The sequence below is a fragment of the Sander lucioperca genome, chromosome 2, assembly GCF_008315115.2.
Source record: "Sander lucioperca isolate FBNREF2018 chromosome 2, SLUC_FBN_1.2, whole genome shotgun sequence".
Lineage (NCBI taxonomy): Eukaryota > Metazoa > Chordata > Actinopteri > Perciformes > Percidae > Sander > Sander lucioperca.
Genome location: NC_050174.1, coordinates 13175430 through 13186962, shown reverse-complemented (window position 1 = coordinate 13186962; position 11533 = coordinate 13175430). Strand labels below are relative to the sequence as shown.

General features: G+C 40.4%; 1 long non-coding RNA gene across 4 annotated transcripts; it reads right to left on the bottom strand.

Annotated features, from left to right (window-relative positions):
* Positions 1-9863: 9863 nt before the first annotated feature.
* LOC116056745 lies at positions 9864-10967 on the bottom strand. Of its 4 annotated transcripts, none has more exons than XR_004106651.1 (4): positions 10903-10967; positions 10741-10773; positions 10091-10601; positions 9864-9936 (listed from the first exon to the last, which is right to left on the bottom strand). It is a non-coding gene; the product is annotated as an uncharacterized LOC116056745 (long non-coding RNA). The 4 variants fall into 4 exon arrangements; XR_004106652.1 differs by having other exon boundaries at positions 9877-9936; positions 10500-10601; XR_004896771.1 differs by lacking the exon at positions 9864-9936 and having other exon boundaries at positions 10005-10407; positions 10500-10601.
* Between the last annotated feature and the right edge of the window lie 566 nt (positions 10968-11533).

Genomic DNA, 11533 nt, shown 5'->3' with positions numbered 1-11533 from the left:
GCATTTAGCAAGTCATAAAAACGTACATCACTCAGTTAGAATGCACAACAAGTGCAAAAGTTCTGATGACTCATATGCGTTTGTTGTAAAATGCGGGAAAGCCAACTTTCCTAGTTGAAGACAGTCACTTGAAGTCATCAGATCCCTGAACTGGCTGTTTGCATCGGAGCTGGAGCCCACACAGGCAAGTTTTAACCTATTCTCCAATTAAATTTAAATTGTTTGATTTTATAAATGTATGATAAATTAGTGGATAAGGTAGCAATGTAATTGACAACAGTTTGGCCCTAAACGCACCGGTAGGCTAGCTGATAAATGCGGTGCTTGCAGGATTAGAGTAGCATACATTGCTAGCTGGGTCGGCTTTCAGTTTTTTTAAACTAAACACCCTATACCAACAGTCAAGCTATTAATTGGATTCAATTCAAGTCAGTATTGTGGAATAGTGTTTTAAGAAGCACTAACGTGAGTTAACATTACTGTTTAATGTCTTAATAGCAGGTAAGAAGAATGGACTGCGCTGTATCATGATGCTCCAACACATGGACATAATTCCACCTGCATCTTCCTGTCATACTAAAACTAATGCTTAGCCTACCTGTTCAGAAGGAAATTAGCTAGCCAACTCAGCGTCCTTTTGGGCTTAAAGCTTTTTCCATCTTTCAAAGACATTTCCAATATTTAGAGTTTGTAACGTCTCTGGTCATGTAACTGTTAGAAACATGCAGGTTTTTTTTAGGTCGGGCAGAATCCATCTCCGTTGATCCTGTTTGTTTTGTTTACTGCTTTCAGCTACGGCTGTAATAACATTACAGCTGTAGCGCGCTGGGTTTAAGTTTTTACAGATATATCTGGCAACCCAGCCTGGCTGTCAAACTGGGCAGTTGATAACAACACACAGACCAAAACACAAACAAAAATTCCATCACGGAACGGAAATTTCAAAAGGAGAAAATACTGGCATTAGCATCGTTGTCAGAAAAGATAGTATTTCAACTTAGCATTTTTCTTCAATATCTCATGACGCATTGGGGTAATTTTTTGATTTATTACAGTAAATATATTACATATTGAAAAACTACATGAATTGTTTCTCTTCTGCCTGCTTTGCCTAGTTCCAATATATTGTCACCTTTGTCTTTTAGATGGAGTTGAATGAAATGCAAGTTCTGCAAGTTCAACGACCTCAATGAAGCTGTTCTTCTGAAGCACTACTGCCTGTATCATAGAGGAGCAGGCTGGCCTTGCATCCACATGGACTGTGCACTTTTAGAACATTTGGTGCATTGAAATCTAACCTTATAAGATTACACAGCACTGTCCCAAGGCAAGAAAACTCTTTTCTTGTGTGAACTGTTGACACAAAATAGAGTGTGACGAAGGCTCTGTCACTTTTGGATGACACATGGTAACTCCACTCAGGTCACAAAGCACCCAGACAATTTATTTGCAGTCACACTTTTATACATATCATTCAGTAGACGCTGTTGGAAAAAACACCACATTTTTATTTATTCATTTAAGTAATTTCTATTTCACAACAAACTGTTACTTAACCATTATTTTGAACGCTCACTCTTCTCCAGTCCCTGGCTCTGAAACAGAGCTGAGGCAAAGTGCTGCTTCATATAGGGCCTACAGCAGTCACACTCAGGTGTGCCGATGGTGGGAGATACAATAGGTGAGGGTAGATTTTCTAGTTGAAAATGTGTGTAAGTTTTTGTGTTTTCTAAAGTTAGTTGAGTGGAAAATGGTTTGTTCAAGAGTCTGTTATTTGTTTATGGTAGAAACTAGCAGTGAAATTCTAAATGTCTAAATGGTAACATAATTGAAGCAATTAAGAGTTGTTTGGTATAGTGGGAGGGGCTTAACATAATAAGCCTCTGGCCACCTAAGCATGGGGTTCAGTCTCAGGGTGGCTACAATCCAGACAGGTGATGTGGAACTTGCTAGTGAAACCTTGTGTAAAAATATTATATATTTTTTTGGTTTATTATGTTTTTGCTGTGGACGTCCTGCGTTTGTTTAAAGGAGAACTCCGGGCAATTTTTACGTTAATCTTGATCGTACTTTTTTGAGTACTGTCTATAGCAAAAACCACGAGCCGAATTGGTGCTAGCAACGTGGAGCTTCTGTAGCTAATGCCCAGAGCTCCCGTTAGCTAAAACTGCAGTTATGGAGGCATAAGCTAAAAAGTGCCTTTGTGCCTCTTAACAGACTCAATTAAGCAATTAAAATGTCTGTGCAACATGAACAGGGCCCTTACATGACAACAAGATGCGTTTAGCAACTTAGCCATTGTTGAAATTCACATACCCTGTTAGCTGCTAGCTGCCGTCTGGGATGAGTGAGTGTGTTCAGCCAGGCTCCGGTAATAATCATCACGCTGCAGTCCCGTGTGTATTTGTAACATAAATATCCATTTAGTGTGCATTCCATCTGCTACAACTGAATTCCCATAGGACTTAGCGAGACTACAGCTAGCCGTCTAAAACACTATTTTACTGTACAGGACCCAAACATAATTTGGTCCGACCAGCGGGCGCTCGTTGTACTGTTGTCGGCCGCGTGAAGCCAGGAGGGCGGGGAGGAAGCAGAGGCAGGGACGCCGGCCGGGCATGCTAGCCCGGCTAAGGAAACCACAACGATCAACACGGACAAGACTCCTACTCACCAACGCCACTCAAGTAATACATCTCTTCAGGGACTTTTTAGCCACTCAGCAGAGGAGAGATGATATCCTCCAGGAGGAGCTTCGGGGCCTACAGGTCTCACTGGAGGCTTCCCCTCTGCCTGCCCTACAGCCATTCCCAGTCGGGCCTTCCACCACAACAGAGGGTGGGAGCCCTAGCCCTAGACTGGATCTTCCAACTTCGCGACCCAGAAAGGAAGGCCCATCAGCAGACATGTATAAAGTACTAGAGACCCATACTTGAGTAAAAGTACAAGTGCTCTATCAAAAAAGTGACTCTTCAAGCACCATACTTAAGTGGAAGAACTAAAGTATTCAACATTTTTTGTACTTAAGTATTGCAAGTAGTTTATTTTTAAATGTACTACTCAAGTACTGAAAGTAAATTATAATTTATTGAATGACTCAAATGTGAACATATGTATCAGTGGCTTGTTGATCTTTACATTGTTAGTTAATTTCCTAACCTGGCCTGGGACACACATTCATATGGTTTAATAAAGTACTTGGACTTTAACTTATCATTGCTCTTACAATAACAAGCTTAGCTGTCCTCAGTTTAGGTCATCCTGTTGTCTCATCTCTGTTTTTTTCCTGCATCCACCAAGTGTGTGTGTGTGTGTGTGTGTGTGTGTGTGTGTGTGTGTGTGTGTGTGTGTGTGTGTGTGTGTGTGTGTGTGTGTGTGTGTGTGTGTGTGTGTGTGTGTGTGTGTGTGTGTGTGTGTGTGTGTGTGTGTGTGTATCATTGCTCTTACAATAACAAGCTTAGCTGTCCTCAGTTTAGGTCATCCTGTTGTCTCATCTCCGTTTTTTTCCTGCATCCACCAAGTGTGTGTGTGTGTGTGTGTGTGTATATATCAGTATACTTGTGGGGTCCCGACAGCTTTGTGGGGCCAAAATGCTGGACCCCACAAGTTTAAAGTTTAGCATTTAGTTGTGATGGTTAAGGTTAGGGTAAGGGGCGTCAGTCGCGGGGGGAACAGAGCAGCAGCCCCACCCGCTGCAGAGAGCTGACAGGATTGAAACAGCAGCAGCTTTCAGCGATTTTAGAGTGAAAAAACATTATATTGTACATTGATGTTAAAATGTATACAGGTTTGTGCACGGTCTTTCGCTGTACGTTTTGTTGGTAAATGTGAGATGTTCAAGTCACACACGTCTTCATAGCAGAAACAAGGAAAAGAATCCACTCTGGTCAGTGGCTGTCAGAGTCACATACTGATACAAAGTCTGGCACGTGGGACTGCTGGGATTGGTTGAAGTCACGGGAAACTCCGGTGATTGGTCAACATTGCGAGTCGCACCAAATTCACGGTGATTGGTTGTAACGAGTAATGATGCAGCACATAAAAAATGTATTGGAGTACAAGTATTAAACTCATCAAAATATGTACTCAAGTAAAAGTGGAAGTAGGAGAAAGAAATAATACTCCAGTAGAGTACAGATACAGCCTTTTAGTACTTAAGTACAGTAGTGAAGTAGTTCTACTTCGTTACTATACATCTCTGCCCATCAGACAATACTGACCTTGGGCAATCATTGACTTCTTCCCCAAGAAGGCTGGTTAATCCTGCTGTGGGTCCATCAGCAGTCCAGCCTAAGGAGCCCAAGTGTATCAACATGGTGAGGACATTGAAAATTACCTTTTATGTTTTGAACGTATGGCAAGAACATGGCAGTGGCAAAGGGAGATGTGGGCCTTTAGATTAATCCCCCTGTTGACTGGGAAAGCCCTGGAGGCCTACACAGCCATGGATGAAGATTGTTCCAACTGTTATCCAGACCTGAGGGAGGCACTGTTGGTCAAATTTGACATCTCCCCCGAAACCTATCACCAAGCAACCTCAACGCCACCTCGGGAGACATCGACTGAGACATACCACGACTGAGAGGCCTCTACCGTCGCCGGGTGCGGCCTGAACGAAAGAATAAGGACCAGTTGGGAGAGAACATCATTCTGGAGCAGCTGCTGTAGGTGCTTCCTCCAGACATCAGGATATGGGTGAGGGAGCATGAACCGGAAGATGGTCTGACTGCGGCAAAATTGGCCGAACATCTGCCATTGAGACAGCTTTGAAGGTAATTGGGGGGCAAATGTTAAGGGACAGTCTGCTCATTCAGCAATTAAGACTTTAGTGTGCTATCATTATCAACAGCAGGGACAAAAAGCATCTGTTTGCCCCCTGAAGAAACCAAAAATGACTGGTCTATGTTATGTGCCTAGAAAGAGAGACCAGTGTGATCACCAGGACAAGGAGGGGGAATCTAGATCTGTTCCGGTTAAAATTAATGACAAGCCTGTTACTGCTCTCCTTGGCCCTCATTTATGAAACATGCGTACGACCTAAAACAGCCGTAGGACGGGCGTACGCCGATTCCTACGCAAAGCAAGGCATTTATCAATTTGAACGTGAGCGTAGGCTGCGATAAAATCTCACATCTGGTCTGAACTCATGTACGCAAGTTTTCAAGTCAGTGTGGACTTGTGGTGCAGCATATAATCAGTTTAACAGGAGAAGGAGAAGTCATTGGTTGATCACTTATCAGCAATGGCAGATCTGGCTCTTTTAGTGGACCTCTATGCGGCGGTACAACAGTGCACACGTACGCGCACAGGCCATGGTGGAGCGCTCCATTGGATTGGTTAAGGGCAGATGGCTCTGTCTTGCATCAGCGGGGGGGACCCTAAGTCTGCAACAGTGTTTTAGCCTGTGGGGTTCTGCACAAGATCGCACAGGAAAACAGGGTGCCAAAAATGTAGTGATGGAGCCAGATGACCCGATGCCCAGAGACCAGTGTCCAGCACAGCCCCAACTGGGGCTATACTAAGGAGACAGGCTATTATCCCTCGCTTTTAAAAGGTATAGTGTTATGTTTGGCAATGATACTCAATACAGGAAACATGACGATGCACAACATTTTTATTTATTCTTCAGGTGTTCGTTTCTCTTTTAAGGTGTTGATGGCCACAAGTGAACGATTTATTTCTGCCATTGACCGAGTTATTTCAGCTTGTTTTTCCAGCCCCTCTGCTGTCAGGAGACAGGGTCGGGGTGGTGGTCCTGCACCGGGGGCGGAGGACACGCACTCTCCCTCACAGCTGTTGCCTGGATCTGACTCATGAAAAAAACACAAGTAAAATAAAAGACACTGCATAAACTCCGCTACTGTGTGTTTATTTAAGGCCAGCAGTCCTGACCTCAACCCCATTGAACACTTGTGGGATCAGCTTGGGTGTGCTGTTCGTGCCAGAGTGACCAACACAACCACATTGGCTGACTTGCGACAAATGCTGATTGAAGAATGGGATGCCATCCCACAGCAGTGTGTGACCAGGCTGGTGACCAGCATGAGGAGGAGGTGCCAGGCTGTTGTGGCTGTGTATGGTTCTTCCACACACTACTGAGGCTCCTGTTTGTGAAATGAATAAATTGTTCAATTGGCAATATGTCTTGTTTCTTCAAACTTCAATCATCCAATCCACCAAACGAGTCAATGGCAAAATAAGCTTTTTGGCATTGGCAGATGCCACAAATTTTTCATGGGCGCAACCCACATACTCAGCGCTGCTGCTCATCCCACAAATGCATGTTCCTTACAAATGGGGCACCATCTGAAAGGGAACTAAACAGGCTTTCCAACGGTTTAAGATGTATTGCCAAAAAGCATTGTTACCACAGAGAAATAATCTACTAAACACAAATGTCCTTACTTTTTGTGCTAGGTTTATGTTAAACATGTTAAATAAAAAAAAAAACTTTTAATCCATACATTGTGGTATGATTATTTACATATGAAAGTTATTTGTCCTTACCTTAACTAAACAATTTTAAGTGTTAAGTTTACTTATTCAACTATATCAATTCAACAGAAAATAAGTGGGTATTATGTAGATGTTCAAATTATCCTAACTTTGCAAAATGATGAGTTTCTGCTACTAAAGTTAAGATAGGAAAGGTTTTAAACTTATCTCAATTTATTGTTATGAGTTACTGCAACTTTGACTTAACATAAGTATGGTTTTAAAAGTTAACTTAACTAATTGTTATGAGTAATGCAACTTGGAGTTAAGTTAATAAAAATTCAAATTAAAAGCGGCACCAACTCAAAAGCCAATCTTAAAAAGTTAAGTTGTTTTTCAAAACTTAAAATTTTGCTGAAGTTCGTTGCCTTAAAATTTTAAGTTGTGCCAACTTTTTTTTTTTTTAACAGTATATATTTCCTCTGCTCTGCTGCCATCTATTGGTCCCTTCAGAAGCTTTCATTAGCTGTTATTTTTAATATGAGTTATGGACTGTATTTCAATAAAAGAACTACAAAGCAATTCAGGCATATTCCTCTTTATTTAGAGAATGGACTACATACAATCTGTGGTTTAGACACCCAGTATTGGCCTTACCAAACTCCAGATATATGCAGCAAGGAGTCAAACACCCAAGTAAGGCTAAATCTCAGTCTTAATATAATATAATAAGCCCAGATAAAGTAGTACAATATTTTCGTCTGCATTGTTATTTTTTAAAGAAAGGTTTATTGTCATACAGTTTGACAATATTACATATATTCACAGACTTGAGGTCAGTTTTTCCACTTGTAGTCTATTTTACACTGCAGTGAAAATCTGTGGTTTAGAGATTTACACATAGCCTTTAAATTGAGGATTACCAAGTTATCTTTTGTTTGTTTGCTTGTTGAAATTACTTGCTCCACAGCGCCTGCACATTACACCTGCCACTGTGATTGGGTGATCCCAGATGCATCCAAAGCAACACTGATGTGAACCTGTCAAGGGGATCAAAGTAGAATTATTTTCCTTTATTGCAAAACAAGTGCAATAACGGAAAAAAATACCAGTGGTTCAGGGTTAAAAAATAATATTAAAAAGGAAGGATTAAGAAGTTCAGACAATATAAAATTTGCATATACAGCTGTGTTCAAAATAATAGCAGTCCAACATCACTAACCTCATAAATCAATTTTTTTGGTAGAAGTGATATTTCTACATGGCAAATAATTTACTAGTAAGTGTTGTAGAGTCATAGAAAACCAACAGACCCAACAGTCATGACATGCATGCTGCTCATTCTGTTTAATTGAATCTGTAATTGAAAGGGGCATGTTCAAAATAATAGCAGTGTTGTGTTCAATTAGTGATGTGATTGATTCTGTGAAGAAACAGGTGTCAATTATGGCCCATATTTAAGGAAGGAAGGAAGCAAATGTTGTGCATGCTGGTTATAGTGCATTTCACACTGAAATACTCAGCAAAATGGGTCGTTCCAGACATTGCTCTGAGGAACAGCAGACTTTGATTAAAAAGTTGATTGGAGAGGGGAAAACATATAAAGAAGTGCAGAAAATTATAGGCTGCTCAGCCAAAATGATTTCAAATGCCTTGAAATGGCATCCAAAGCCTGAACGACGTGGGAAAAAACAGTCAACTACCATTCGAATGGATCGAAGAATAGCCAAAATGGCAAAGGCTCAACCAATGATCAGCTCCAGGAAAATCAAAGAAGACTTAAAATCACCTGTGAGTACTGTTACGATCAGAAGAAGGCTATGTGAAGCAAAGCTATCAGCTAGAAGCCCCCGCAAAGTCTCATTGCTGAAAAAAAAAAGACATGTACTGAATAGGTTGAAATTTGCAAAGGACACATTGACTGGCCAAAGGAGAAATGGCGCAACATTCTGTGGACTGATGAGAGCAAAATTGTTCTTTTTGGGTCTAGGGGCCGCAGACAGTTTGTCCGACGACCCCCATGCACTGAATTCAAGCCACAGTACACTGTGAAGACAGTAAAGCATGGTGGTGCAAAAATCATGTTATGGGGATGTTTCTCATACTGTGGTGTTGGGCCTATTTATCGCATACCAGGGATCATGGATCAGTTTCAATACATCAAAATACTTGAAGAGGTCATGAGGAAATGCCTTTGAAATGGGTCTTTCAACAAGACAATGACCCAAAAATGCTGTGTCTGAGGCAAAACCCAGTAATGCAGAGGAATTGTGGAATGTAGTTCAATGGTCCTGGGCTGGAATACCTGTTCACAGGTGCCAGAAGTTGGTCGACTCCATGCAACACAGATGTGAAGCAGTTCTCAGAAATAATGGTTATGCAACTAAATATTAGTGCAGTGATTCAAAGTAAAGCAAACCCTTGAGACAGTTTTCAGTTTATACAGTAAATGTCTGAGTTTGTAAAGAAAAATGCAAATACTGCTTTTTTTTTTGAACAGCCTAATATTCCTTTTTCTTCACTTTCTGTGAAGGTATAACACAAACTTGATGTCATGTTTTGATTTGGAATTGAATATGCAGTGTTCCCAATGCATTGATATTATGGAATTAAAAGCTATTCTAAGGATTTTGAGCATTATTCACTTTTTTTAAACACACTGCTATTATTCTGAACATAACTGTATAAGGGGCTGTAGAGTGCTGAGTTTGTATGTATTGTGTCATTTTATGTTTAAATTAAGGCTATAGAATATTTTTGTAAATGTGAAATTTTGCTTGCTTATCTTAGTAAAAAGATTGGTAACACTTATAATAGGGTATAAATCATATTTGGAGATGCAATAAAACCAAAATCATCTAGCAGGTACCGATTGACCAATCAGAGTTGAATGATCAGACATGTTTAAGCACCAATGCTTTTAACAACACAAACACAGTTAGAAGAAAGCAACTCATGTACCACCTACTATGTTTTAAATATACCATTGGGTCTCTTCTCATAGAAATATGAAGCTATTATTTTATTATTACGAGTATTTTTTTTATCAGAGAGGCTAAGCAAATGCATGGTCCTAAAATCAACTTTTATGTAAGAGGAATCCAGCTAATTTGGTTGCGAATTAATGTATGAAGTAACTGTGAATTAACATTCTTTTACTGATAATCTATTATATGTGAACTAATCACATGAAGTCATCGTGACATTATCATTGTTGATGGTGAGCAACAGGAATTAATTAATCCTGCATTAATTGATGCATAAACCTAGCCTGGATGCCAGCCGAACTTAGCCCCGCCCACAACATTCGACTAGAATCTGATGTCAGGCTAGCATAAACCATTACCCAGGTAACAATTTTTGGTTCCCAGAACGTTCTGGGAACGTTCGTTTTTGGTTGCGGGCTATACTCTTTCAGCACGTTATTAGTTGCCACTCACCGTAGCATGCGACGGATGGCAGTACCTCTGGTCGAACCGCCAAAGTTGTCAGGAAAAGTTGCTGTAAAACATCTAGAAATACAAATTACACATAAAACAAAGTGGAGAGCTTGTACAATATAATTTTGTAAGAGAAGTCAGCTCAGTTATAATGATATTTGAATTTATGCAATTATATAGTGTTATCTTAGGGCAGGGTAGGGCCACTTAATTACCATTTTGTTCCTCCTCTCCTGTTGACCGAGACTCCTGTCTAACTCCTGCAGCTCAGTGACCATCGAGCAGGGCGACAGCAACACGTCATCAACTGGAGCAGAGGGAGGTGACTGGGAGCTCCTTAAGAGCATGAGCAGCTCATCCATCTTTTCCTCAAATGTGTCCATCCGCTGTGCCATGCGGGTAATGGATGTCCTCATGGAATAATTAATGGTTTTAGTTGTTATACATTATATACTTTCATATGTGAACAACTTAAGTGAGTCTTCTTGCCTCTCTGTGTGATGAGTCACCTCCCTCTGTGTGATGAGTTCTGCTGTTTACAACAACAAAAAAGTTAAGTTACTCTCAAGTTCCTTGTCATGAAATTGTATTTAATTGAAAATGGAAAATTCAAAGCCACTGTACCTTCAACTGGGTCCCAAGATGAAGTGGCAGGCAGAGCTTGCGTTACAATAGACCCATCCAGCTCTGGGCGACTGGCAGGTTTCCTGTGTGGTGTTGACTCATCTAAAAAGAAAGTAGATATGAATATTGGTCAGTTCATTTATGGTAGGTTTCTTGCACATGCCATTGCAAAAGATGAACTATGCTGTTACATTAGACAATCGCTAAAAAACAACAACAAAAAAACCCCACTAAGGCCTACATGCAGGTGGTGGAGGCAGTAACATCTGCTGACCTGAAAAAGGGCAGGAAGGGACAAACGCATCAGAACAGTCACATGATATGCACCAGGTTGAATGTCAGTAGTTCCATGGTAGGAAATATGACTCTGGTTTCTTAAATGCATGCATAAATGTTAACTTACGGACAGGGCTTCCAGACACACGCTCCGTCCTGAAATGCTTTCTTGCCTGTGGAATGGATTAATCTGAAATAAAAGACCATACAATTTGTACTGATTGCAAAAATAATATTTGAAGTGTAAATAATAATACATAGTCTGTACTTAAGGTCTTACCATGATTATCTAAATAATGCATGACTTATAAGTCATGCATTAGTTAACCATTACTTACAGCTGTATTCTCGACATTTAAATACATGTCTGTAAAGTCACTATCAGGCACAAAAGGAGGTAACACAGGTGATTGAGCCCATGGCCCACTAATGAAAGTATTGCAATATTTATATAGTTGCAGTAATACGAACTGGGTGTCTGGTGCAAAATCTCCCGGCAAAAAAGCTGTATGTATGTAAACACAAACAAAATGGAACTATGCAAACAATTCTGAAAACTTGAAGCTCATGTATCAACAAGATACAAGTCCAGACCATAGAAATGAAATGAGATTAATTCTATTTCTATGCTCCAAACTGATAAACTAGCAGCATAATTCCATTGTTTGTACTCAAATACAAATTCTAATTCAACCAGGACTGACTTGTTATGGATTGGCCCTTTAAGTATAGGCCCATAGTTTGTAAAAGCTTTATAA